The sequence below is a fragment of the Hemicordylus capensis genome, chromosome 1 (genome assembly GCF_027244095.1).
Source record: "Hemicordylus capensis ecotype Gifberg chromosome 1, rHemCap1.1.pri, whole genome shotgun sequence".
Classification (NCBI taxonomy): Eukaryota; Metazoa; Chordata; class Lepidosauria; order Squamata; family Cordylidae; genus Hemicordylus; species Hemicordylus capensis.
In genome coordinates this window covers 276161393-276173783 of record NC_069657.1, presented here as the reverse complement: position 1 = coordinate 276173783, position 12391 = coordinate 276161393, and the positions used below count along the sequence as shown (strand labels likewise).

Genomic DNA, 12391 nt, shown 5'->3' with positions numbered 1-12391 from the left:
ATGGTGCAGTCTCATCTCCATACAGCAGCCAGAGCTCCACCAGGCTAGATATCAATAAAAGGGGAATATTATTGACTGGTGAGCCACGGCAACGGCATGCCTGCCGGAGGAAGGAACAAGAGGAGGAGGAATCGTTGTGACAAAATGCACCAAGAGATGAAGAAGTTTTTTGGGGAAAATATTTTATGATGCTGCATGTTGATTATTGGGCCGTATTTTGTGTTATCTCTAGTTTATTGCTGTAAATAGGAGTGTGGTTTGAATAAAAGAAACACAGGTTTGACAAAATGAAGCGTAGAGAGGCAGAAGGAATTCAAAATCCACCATTCATATTGGCAACAGATAATATAGAACTCCTTTGGGATTGGTAGCTATAATTGAGCAGATGGGTTCAAAGAACCCAGGGCCCCCAGCTCCTGAGGGCCCCCCCAGCTCCATCCCTCCCAATTTTCTTCATTATCTCCCTCATTCGAAGGGGCTATCGGGGAGAGGGGTGAAAACAGGCCCCCTCTTCCCTAGCTACGCCCATGGTGTTTAGAACAAGGTTGGATTGGTTCATTTTACAGATAAGGGGCATGATTGATTGGGCCATGGAGCTGAGATGCCAGTCTGGCTGTTGGAAAAATCAGCTGGAAGATCAGTTTTGGGATTAGGGTTGGTAAGTGAGAAGAAAAGATCTGGGAATATGCAAAGAAAGGTTGTAACTGAGGCTGAAATCCTATCATACTTAACTAGGAATAAGCCCCATGGTGGGCAGGGTTGGTAGACCCTATGTCTGAAACAGCCTATACTGGGATTTACTTCTGAGTAACTGTGCCCAGGATTGCTCTGTGAGTGTAGTAAAGTAAGATCTGTGACTCTTCAGATAGGAAACAGCAATATTAGTAGAAGTAGACATAATAGGCTAGAAGACTGCAATTTTTAAATACATTATTTTGAACAATCCACTTGGGCAAACTATGCAATTGTCTAACAGCATTTTTAAGATGTGTGCTTAAAACCAGAAATGCCTGGTAATGAGAACTGCTAACGAGGGAAGGGGAAGCAGCTGACTCAGGGGACGGAATGGTGAAAGTAGTGGCCTCCCTGTGTCCACTTCTGCCAGCTGCCTCAGCTGGCCTTCTTGATGCTATCTGGTGGTGATAATGGCAGCTGTTCCTTCTCCACCTCCTCCTGTTCATCGTGATCCCTGCCTTTTCAAACTGCAGAAGGTGAAGAAACAGAGTGAAAGAAAGTACGAGGGAACAGAAAGTGGACTATCTAAACTGGTGTGTGGTACATTCCCTGGCTGCCGGGTCGTCTTTTAGATGGGGCAATTGCCCCCAGGCCCCACACTGTCTCAGGTTCAACCCCCCACACACACACACTCATCCACTGCCCCTTGCCCCCTCCCTCCAGTAGCTCCGCCTCCTTGCTGCTTGCCACCCTCCTGGCAGCCTTTATGCTGCCTGCCCCAGCATAAGCCCAGCATAGCAGAGGAAGAGACAGCCCGATGGGGCAGTTGTTGGAGATGAACTTCCAGTGCATCAACCTTTTGCACCAACTGTCCTAATGACCACTAGGGGCATTGGGAGCAGAGATAGTGAGTCAGGGTCTCCCTATCTGTCCCTACTCTATGACCCCTGAACTGACTCTGCAGCACTTCCTGTGCTGAGTCACAATCCTTCCTTTCCTCCTAGAGAGCAGATTGAAACATCTCTCTCTCTCTTCTTACCTATCTGCTATGTAGTCCTTTAGATTAGACATAGGTCTTTCCTATCTAAGCGTATTTAACCAATAAATATTTAGTCATTAAATGTTTAGTCATACAAGGATCTCCATGTGTTTTCTCTAAACAGCTGCAATATCCAAACCATCCTCTGCTACCTACTCTGTAACTGGAGTGTGTGCTCATTCCTTAGTGCTCTGCTGTTTTACCTATTCATGGGTAAAAATCAACAACCTCTAACAGCAGTAGGGTGGGCTCTGCATTGGCACAGAGAGGGGTGCGTCCTTTGCTCCTCAACCACTAATCCAGAAGGCGAGGAAGCTCACAGGGGCAGGCCCATCCTTTAGGCGGGAGGAGCAAGTAGGGTGATTGCAGCCGAAGTTGGGGGAGAAGCAAAATCCCCACAGCAGGGCCCAACTCCCCCCCACATTCAGATAGCCAAGACCTATGCATGTAGGAACATAGGAAGCTACCATATACTGAGTCAGAACATTGGTCTATCTAGCTCAGTATTGTCTTCACAGACTGGCAGTGGCTTCTCCAAGGCTGCAGGCAAGAATCTCTCTCAGCCCTATCTTGGAGATGCCAGGGAGGGAACTTGGAACCTCCTGCTCTTCCCAAAGCGGCGGCTGCATCCCCTGAGGGTAATATCTTGCAGTGCTCACACTTCTAGCCTCCCATTCATATGTAACCAGGGCAGACCCTGCTTAGCTAAGGGGACAAGTCATGCTTGCTACCACAAGACCACCTCTTGTGGTAGCAAGACCACAATATTTTATTGTGATAAAATATTACAAGCAGTTCTCTCTCCCTACTCTGGTAAATTCTGATTTTGGAAATCAACACTCTCTCTTATTAGAGAGAAAAAGCTGAGATTTCAAAGATGCTGAATTCTGAACTCAGTGCTGCTTTCCATGCTTTTTCTGTGCTTGCTCAAAAATGATAGAAGAGATGAAGAATCAGCATTTAAGGCTGCAATCCTGCACACAGCTACCTCAGAGTAAGTTCACTAAACTCAGTGGGACTTGCTTCTTAGTAACAGGGGTATCTTCAAGGCAGGTCAAGCAGGGTGACCAGCCCAGGCCCCACTCTTTTAGAACCCATGAAAATTAATTGGGGATACCACACTGGCAGATTTGCCCTAGGCCCTGCTCCCTACCAGAGCTCTTCAAATCTAATTCTAAAGAGCCCCTGGTGGCACAGTGGTAAAACTGCCACCCCTGTAACCAGAAGGTTACAAGTTTGATCCTGACCAGGGGCTCAAGGTTGACTCAGCCTTCCATCCTTCTGAGGTCGGTAAAATGAGTACCCAGAATGTTGGGGGCAATATGCGAAATCATTGTAAACCACTTAGAGAGCTCCGGCTATAGAGCGGTATATAAATGTAAGTGCTATTGCTATTGCTAAACCACATCAGGGCTCATGCATGCCTCTCATTTAGTAGAGGAGGGAGGTGATCAAACTCCTTAGCAATGCATGCACTGTTGGAGGGCAGGGGGAGAGGAGCTGAGGAAAAGGAGGAGTGTGGGTGAGGGGGAGTGCTGTTTGCTCTCAGCCCCACACCTTCCTAGCGATGGCTCTGCCTGGGTGAGAGTGAGGAGATTGCTTTGGGAGGAAAATAAATATGTGTGGGAAAATCAGCACATCTGCATGCCATGGGGTGGAGGGTAGTGTCTCGCCATGCTGCCACATGCACTGTGTGTGTGTGTGTGTGTGTGTTGGGCTGGGAGACAGTTTTCAGTGGGGAAATGGTTCAAGGGGAAATAATTAACCTCCCCCGCCCCACGCACACCATATTCTAGATCAAGATTAGATCGCCTGCAGCTACTTTTGTGAAAGAAGAGGTGTGCTGGTTTTAAGCACATCTCTTAAAACCACACTTAGGTGAATGTGTAGCTGACCATAGTTTATAAGTGTGGCTTGGATAATTTAGTCCCCATGCAATTGTGATTCAAGTTGTAAATCCCAGAATGGTCTGCTAATGAAATTACTCCAGAAGACCCTTTAAAAAAACACAACTGATTATTTCACCATACTTGAGGATATGGGGTGATAGTGGGGGAGAATACATACAGTGGTGACATTGGGCTAGAGGATTCAGCAAAAAGACATAATTCCTTCAGGGAAGATGTCTCAATAGCATTACCCTAAGCCAGAAGCCAACAACCAGGATTCGCAAAAATATATTGTTCATCATTTTATTTACCAATTCCAGTTGTATCTAACACCACCATGCGCTCATGAGTCTGACAAAAACCACCCTCTATTGGGAGCAGGGGCGTAGCTATAATTGAACAAAAGGGTTCAAAGAACACGGGCCCCCAGCTCCAGAGGGCCCTCCAGCTACATCCCTCCCTATTTACTTCATTATCTCCCTCAGTCTGGGGGGCCTCCAGAAAGAGGGATGAGCACGGGCCCCCTCTCCCCTAGCTACGCCCCTGATTGGGAGACTCCATACGGCATGGCACACACAGGGAAAAGGTGGTGGAGGATTGTAAAGAGGGGCTACTTTAGCTTAACACGATATGCGTGAGGCTAGCCTCTGTTATGCACAAAACTCCAACGGTAAGAGACGAGTGTGATCACTTCCGTTTCCGCGCATGCAGATTCTACTAGGATGGCAGAGGTAAACGATGGCACAACAAATGACTTTAAGAGCTGTGTAGACAAGCAAATTTGTTTTTAAGAAATGTGGCTTTTCATTCACATGTGTGACAAAATGTCTGCTTGCTGAAACTCTTCACAACTGTGAGGGCTGCAGTCGTGTGCACACATAGGCGCTCCTCCACACACACATCTATCCATGTCGTCACCCTTGCTCTTAAATTTTAATTCAATGTTCAGCCTCCCCAGTTCTGCCTGATTAGCTTAACAGGGTCTATGTAATGTAAACCACTGACAGCCTCTCATTACACAACTGCATGCCTCAAAACTAGTGATGGGTGAGCAGAGCCTGTCTGGCCTCAGAATTGCTTAGAAATAACCAGATTTTCCTCTCAAAATCAGGGAAAATGTAGAAGATTTTCTGAGCAGTTCTGAGGTTCAGAAAATTACCTTCCTTGACAGCTCCCCTTAAACAACTCATATCCCCTCCTCTTTACTTACCTGTCCCCTGTGGTGATCAGAATTACTAACAGCACCTATGCTCTGTCCTGAAAAAGTAAAAAGATAAGCTAGAGTATTTCCCTCCCCTCTTAAACTTTTAAGATTAGAACACGTATTTCATTTTATTTTTTAGATTGTGAGCTCCTTTGGGACATTAAACCATTTTTTCTTCCTTTTTTCATTCCTTTGTCTATATAAACTGCTCTGTGAACTCTGTTGAAAAGTGGAATCTCAATATTAATTATTCTGGCATGATAATGCTGGCAAATAAATAAATAAAATTCCCTGCCTGAATTAAAAAAGAGTGGTGGCTGTTGGAACTTATAGCCTTTCGCCACAGCATCCTCAGGGCGATGTGGAGGGCAGTGTTTTAAAAATAAAGTAGAAGTATTTTTAAACGTAGCGTAAAGCATAGTTTAAAGGGGAAATTTTCATGGGGTGTATTCCATCTATAATGTAGATGTAATGTACACAAATTGTGTGTTTCTCTCAGCATTTGAAACATAGCAACAAAATATCCGTACAAGACTTTTAAAAAATTCATGTATTGTTCTCAACATGTGCTGTCCCTGAAAATGCAATTAAGGAGCACAACTGCTTTCCTTTCTCCTTGCTTTCACCATAAATCATTTACTAAAGCATTATTTTTTTCTCCTCAGAACACACAGTAATGGAGCCATTGAACCTGTAGCAGGAATGGATGAACTGGGCGCTTTCCAGATTACATGCTAGAACATTGCCCCCACACCCCAAGAAGACACAAGACATTTATTTATTTATTTTATTGTTAAATTTATACCCCGCCTTTCATTAAGAAAATCCCAAGGCGGCTCACAATAAAATTTAAAAACAAGAGTATAAAAAGACACATTACAAGATTGAACTAAAAAATATTTAAAAAAATTAAAAAAATTAAAACACAAGCATAAAAACAGTACAAAATACAAGAAGCAGCAGCATAGACAATCATATAAAAGCCTGGGTAAAAAGCCACAATTTGACATGCTTTCTAAAAACTGTGATAATACCTCTGCCATAGCAGCGTGTATTCAACCAACCTCTGCCATAGCAGCACCCCCTCCCCCCAGCAGCCGCCCATCATGTCCGGGGAGCTTAGCCTAACAGAGTAGGTCGGGCCAGGCCAGAGTTCCCTGAACCGCACAGCATCTAGGGAGTTGACCGGTCCCATCTATAGCCAGACACTTACTTGAAGGTGCTCTCCAAATTCAGATGTTCTCCCCAGCCACACTGTACCTGCCAGAATTGTGACCGGGAAAGGTGATCTCAACTAACTGACTAACTCAGTACAGACAGAGGCAGGTGAAAAAGGACGGGCACCACCGGCCAATCAGGTGAGTGCCCCCCAAATTCCTGCCCAGCCCCAATAGGCGACCAGATAAGCCCAGACTGTACCCAGGGAAGGGAGGGAGAGCAGACTGAGGAGATCTGTCCTGCGAAGGACAGACTGAGAAGAGCAGATTAAGGAGATCGGACACCCAAGCTGGCTGCGTGGCTGAAGCCCCACCCCCGCACGGCCCCGACAGCCAATAGGCTTCACTCCCAGCCTCGTGCTTCTTGTCAGGGGGCTGGGGCAAATGGGCTGCACCACCCAATTGGGCGGCGAGCAGCCAGAGTGTCACTACGTGTCCTTAAGTGTGCTTCCATACGGCCTGTGTTTCAACATCATAGTCCCTGTGCTGTCAGCAAGGTGCCGTTCACATTTCCGAGGCCTTCTTTTGGATTTTATCCTTGTGTTTTAGCTCTACAATGTTGCATGTGTGTGAAAAAAAATAGCTGTATTTTCCTTTTGTAGGGCTGCGCAAGCGATTCACATTTTCAAAAAGATCCTGCCAAGCGGAAGCATTTTACTGCTGAACAGCAAGTAATCTGGAAAGCGCCCAGCTGAGAGCTTGCTTTGGATTCGCTCGGAAATTATCCAAGTGCTTTCCTCCTCCAAACTGGGAAGAACTCTGGCAACTCAGGGGCCTCTCCTTACCTTGTTGGAGATGAACTTCCAGTGCATCGACCTTTTGCACCAACTGTCCTAATGACCACTAGGAGCATTGGGAGTAGAGACAGTGAGTCAGGGTCTCCCTATCTGTCCCTACTCTATGACCCCTGAACTGACTCTGCAGCACTTCCTGTGCTGAGTCACAATCCTTCCTTTCCTCCTAGAGAGCAGATGGAAACATCTCTCTCTCTCTCCTTACCTATCCACTATGTAGTCCTTTAGATCAGAGATAGGTCTTTCCTATCTAAGTGTATTCAACCAATAAATATTTAGTGTTTAGTCATACAAGGATCTCCATGTGTTTTCTCTAAATAGCTGCAATATCCAAACCATCCTCTGCTACCTACTCTGTAACTGGAGTGTGTGCTCATTCCTTAGTGCTCTGCTCTTTTACCTATTGTGGGTAAAAGTCAACAACCTCTAACATACCTGTCTTGGTGGCAGCAGGAAGAACAGCAGCAGCAGAGTCATTTGTGTGGGGAGAAGGGAGGTTTCCCCCCTTTTATTCCCCTCCCCCAATTGTTGTGGCATGCTACAGTGCCCCGCGAGGTGAAGGGCAGCAGAACTGCTGATGGGGGATGAAAGGCTTTTCCCCTTCCAGCCCTTCTCTCTTTTGTTGTCACTCTGAGAAGCTACAGATCAGAGTAAAGACACAATGTCCTTTGGGATCTGAAGTCTATTGAGGGGGTTCAAGGCTCACTGGGGGCTGTCGGGAGACAAGGACTAGAATCTGGCCCACTCCAAATGTCATCGGAGGGGACAACAGAATCTAAAATGGCTCTGAACTGGAACAAACCAAATTATTTTATTTCCCCCTCTGCAATGCCCTGGGAATTATACTACATCATGCCATAGCACCATTCTGACAGTGCTTGTGGGAGAGAGAGAAAGATGGCCCCCCACATGATTCCTTGGGCATTCTATGGGGGCTGGGATTGCCAGCTACTAGGATCAACACCAGTTTAAATATGATTAGTGCTAGATCAGCACTAGTTTAAATAGGATTCTTGCCATGTCACAATCTAGAGAACCCTCATTTCCTGTTGGTGCAAAGGAGAACACAACCATTTCTCTTCTGCACCTATTCTGGTCCCATTCCCCAGCACCCATAGATAGAAGGGTCATATGTCAACAGATGAGTCCCACTTTTGTATGCCTAGGAAGTGGTTGCAGAGGAAGGTACTCGGGTAGCAGAGTTTTAAAAGATCCCTGCCTAATATAGTGCTGAATTGCCAACAATGGAAAGTAGTTCCATTGGGCTAGATGGAGCAATAGAAAGACTGTAGCCTCCTCCATACAAGGCAGTTCATGTGTCCATTAATAATCTTTACCTGCTGTGGGGGGAAAGGAGAGTCCTGGTGTCAGGAGCAAGCGAAATAGCACAGCTACTCCTCGGCATGCTTCATGGGCCAAAGTGCCACAGGAGGTGCTTTCGATCAGCCCCGTTTTTAAAGAGAGTCATTGACAACTGGTGCTCATAAATAATTCCCTCAAGCACTTTTCAAGCCGAGTGTTAATACTTAAAACATGGCTAGAGTCCAAGCTGGGGAACTGTATTACATGCCCAAGTATAGGTCTGGCTGGAATCCTTACCTGCTAGAATAAAGCCAGTCAGTAAGGACTTTGCTTAGGAACTATCCTATAACTAAATAATTACTCATAACTAAATAATTCAAAACCAGTGGCGTGCAACAGACGTGTATGTGAGCACCTCCTAATAAGGGAACAGCTCTTCTTCATAGGGTTGCCAGCATTTTTGTGGAAGGGGACTCTCTTCCTAGAAGAAAGGCACATAACTGGTTTTGAAATTTGAAGAGCTGGTTAAAAGCCATCAGCATATGCTATTCTTCCCCCTCTCCATGGTGAGAAAAGCATTATCTGCTATTTCTGCCCATTATGCAACTTTTGGGTAAAGATTTGTAACCATTCTATGTTCTATTTTCTACTGAGGTGCACTACTGTTATAACAGCCTCAGGCACATGATATTTTGCTTTGGACATGCAGCCTTTTTATGGGGCAGCAGGGATCACAATGCAGAGGGAAATGTATTAGCCGTCATGAGACATGCAAAGCCACCATATAAGCGCCTGCTTAATTTATCTGAGATGAAAGGCAACCACCACCACTACACAAGACAGACATCAGCACCAGTCATTGCAGGGATGCTGTGTTGGGGTTGAACAGGGCCAGTTGTTCTCCTCCTTAAATATAAGAGAATCACTCCTTTGGAAGGTTCCTCTTTGCCTAATTAGCAGATGATTAGTTAACAGCCATGTATGGTAAATTAGTAAGTAAAAGCAGCTCTGCTTTACCTTTCAATTTTTTCTCACTATAGGTGTATTATCAAGCATAAAATACAGGTTGATCTCCCTATCTGCAGACCAAACATCCGCGGTTTCACATATCCACGGTTGGATAATTAACACCCAACCTCGGCATACATGGGAAAAACTGGAAGATAAGGGGTTCATCCCACATATTCGTGGGTTGGGGGTGGCTGTGTTTTTTGGCAACTTTGAACTCGCAGTAAACCTGCAGTAAAGCCTGCTGTCTGGGAAAGCTCCTGGGTACATCTTTGTTTACAGCCCACACATACCCAGTGTCCCTACAGTACATCAGCCCCATTTTCAAGTGTAGGTTTAGATGGATAGGAGAGATAGTGAGTACAGATGGTTACAGGCAATAGAGGCTTGAGCTACTGCTTTGAGTGTGAGGGCCACTTGACATGAGAGTTTCCCTACACTTCTGTGGAAGAACATGTGGATGTGGCCATGTATGAAAATATTGTATTTCACATGCTGTGGATATATATGTTGCAGCTTCCAGACACACACTGCAGGAGTATAGACTCTTGTGCGGGTTATGGCCTCTGTCCGTGTAGAAAATGACCCTTGGTCACTAAGGTGAGACAGGAAACATCTTCTCCACCTTGTCACCTATCTGGGTCAGTCTTTATTTGGTCAATTGACTAGCAAATACATCTGGGTCAACATGGACCTTCCCTTCCCATATGTGCTTTGGACAAAGAGACTGAGCAATGATGAACATTCACCAGAAGCCAGGGGCAATGTGCAACAGCCAGTTAGATCATTGCTCTTACTTTCAGTCAAATGATGACAGCTGCAAAAACAGGTGAAAAGCATATCTGGTTTGCCAGCTAGCAGCTGATGCTTCTGGGCAGTGGCCAAACGATTACATTTTGTGTGTGGTGGTCCACCCTTTCCTGGTTTCTGTGCCATTCCTATTCTAAGAGCAAGCAAGCAAGCTGACAGAACGCCTTTATTCTCCTTGCATCTGTGTGACTGCCCGCACATTTTCAAGCCGGCAGATGATCCCAAACAGCTGAATTGCTAGCCTTAAAGGAGCTGAGTTGAAGGTTTTCGCCCAAGATTGATAAAATATTCAGCAGCTGGCAGAGACAAGAGTATGCAACATTAAAGCGCGCCTTGCAGTCTCTCTCTGCCATTAGGTGCAGCACAGATACAGTGTGGAACGACCTCACTGCATTTATCTTTAAGCCCCCAAATCAGGGTTCATTTCCCAAGGTCCTGTTCATGCTGCTGCCCCAGTTTCCCATCCATCAAAGTAGCAGCAGATGATGTCAGCATTCGTGAAATGAAGCTGAAGCACAGCCAAACATTAAGGTGGAATGCTTCCTGGACTGCCAGGCTTGCTACCGTCTTTGCTCTCTAGCTTTTAAGAGTTGTTTTGTTTAATGATAAAGTCCTTAGTCTTGAGTGAAAGCATATTACTAGAAAGGCTAGCAATTTCTTACATTAAACCTACCTACGGAAAGAGACACAGGGAAGTAGATTGATTCCATTTTGAAGACCAGCTTCTGTAAGGTGGAGGTACTTGATTATTTGTGATCCTGTTTTCCCAGGTGGTTGAACAAGAAAGTTGGCCCTCAGAAAGTGAGTTGAGATATAGCTGCAATCCCGCCCTGGCACTGTCACTCATCCACAGACCTTGGCGCTAATGGTGACCGCAGTGCAGGGGCGTATCTAGGGAAAATAGCGCCTAGGGCATGCACTGAAATTGCACCCCTGTCCAAACATTTGACACCCATATTTCAGATAACCTTACCATAATATCAGCTCAAAAATACAAGTTCAGACACTTTCAGGAGAAACAGGTTGTAAGCAACACACACATGCATACACACATACAATCACACATGTGGCACATATTTGCCAGTCGCCTTCTCAAGGAAACACAGCACATCCATATGCTGGGCATGCCTCCATAGAGCTAAGCAGTGAAAGCTCTCTTTAGCAAATGCTCTGCCACCTCAGCACACCCCTCACTACAGGTTGCTGCCTCCAAGAAATTCAGGGATGGGTTTTTTTCTGTCCAAACGGCTTTTGCCTTAAAGGGAGATGGCTGCAATGGGAAATCGTAGGGTCCCCAAACAATCTGAAATTATCCAGCAGCTTACAATAGGCTTGGATCCAGCAGCCTGATCAGGAAGAAGGTGGAAGTTGCAACTAGCCACAGAACAGCAAAACAGTGTGATATTCAAATCAGAAAAATGGTGTGTATGTGTGTGAGAGAGAAAGATTTTATAACAAGAATCTACCAATTTTCTGTCTCTGCCACACTGCAAAGGTTTGGTAAAATGTTGCCCCTGCCCCATCCCCGCGAGTTCCTGGATCTAAAGGGAAAAACAAAACAAAAACGCCAATTCTATTGCACACATATTCCATTTCCTATCTGTCACAGATACTAAGGTAGTAAGAGCATATGGCCTGTGATAGTGTGTATTGAATGGAGGACACCAGCCACCTTCATAGCATTACAATCCTTTCAAAAGTGAGTTCTGCCATAAATGAACCAAGAAGGAACACAAATATGGTGCCTTGGATAAGTTACACTGCCCTTGTTCAATACAGAGGCAGGCCAAAGACAGACTGAACAGTAAACTTTATGTCTAGTTTATCAAGTGCACTAGTCAATTAGATCACAGTATGACTATTCAATGTGTCTTTTAAAAACAATGGTGTTCAAAGTAAAAAGGAAGTTGCATTGATTTTTTTAAAAAGACATTCTAAAATATAACTTTTTTAGAAGGCAAGGAAACTTGAGCAAATCTACTTGGGATGCGCACAGGCAATAAAAACCCGAGTACAACTCAGCTAAATTGAAGGAAATAATTTGCAGCAGGTTAACCACTTATTTCAAAAGACAAGCAATTTCTCAGTATGGTAAGACTGCACAACACAGGGATGGCAATAAATTGCAAATGCAACATTTCTGGGTGTGAATTCTTACAACAGCTTTTTTTTTTTTTAAAGCACCATACAAGTTAGAGCTCTGTATAGAGAACAGCATGCGAGTGAATATTTCTATTTGATTCGTTGCCTCTCCCCACCTCCCCACCCTTCAGTTTTGCCAGCTTTCAAGGTATTAAACCAACATTGTCTTTTTAAGGGATGTTTTGTCCACTTACTTTTGTGCCATTTATATCTGTTTTTTAAATGCTCGGGTCCCTTGCCAACAACTTTGCATTCTTCTGACTCCCTAGATCAGGGAAAAATCTAGACTTGGGTCTCACAGAGGCCATTTG

The 12391-nt window shown here is 45.0% G+C and overlaps 1 long non-coding RNA gene across 1 annotated transcript; it reads right to left on the bottom strand.

Moving 5' to 3' along the window:
• Positions 1-641: 641 nt before the first annotated feature.
• Positions 642-12259, bottom strand: LOC128340378 (uncharacterized). Its single transcript, XR_008313659.1, has 3 exons — positions 6021-12259; positions 4814-4860; positions 642-1202 (listed from the first exon to the last, which is right to left on the bottom strand). It is a non-coding gene; the product is annotated as an uncharacterized LOC128340378 (long non-coding RNA).
• Positions 12260-12391: the final 132 nt, after the last annotated feature.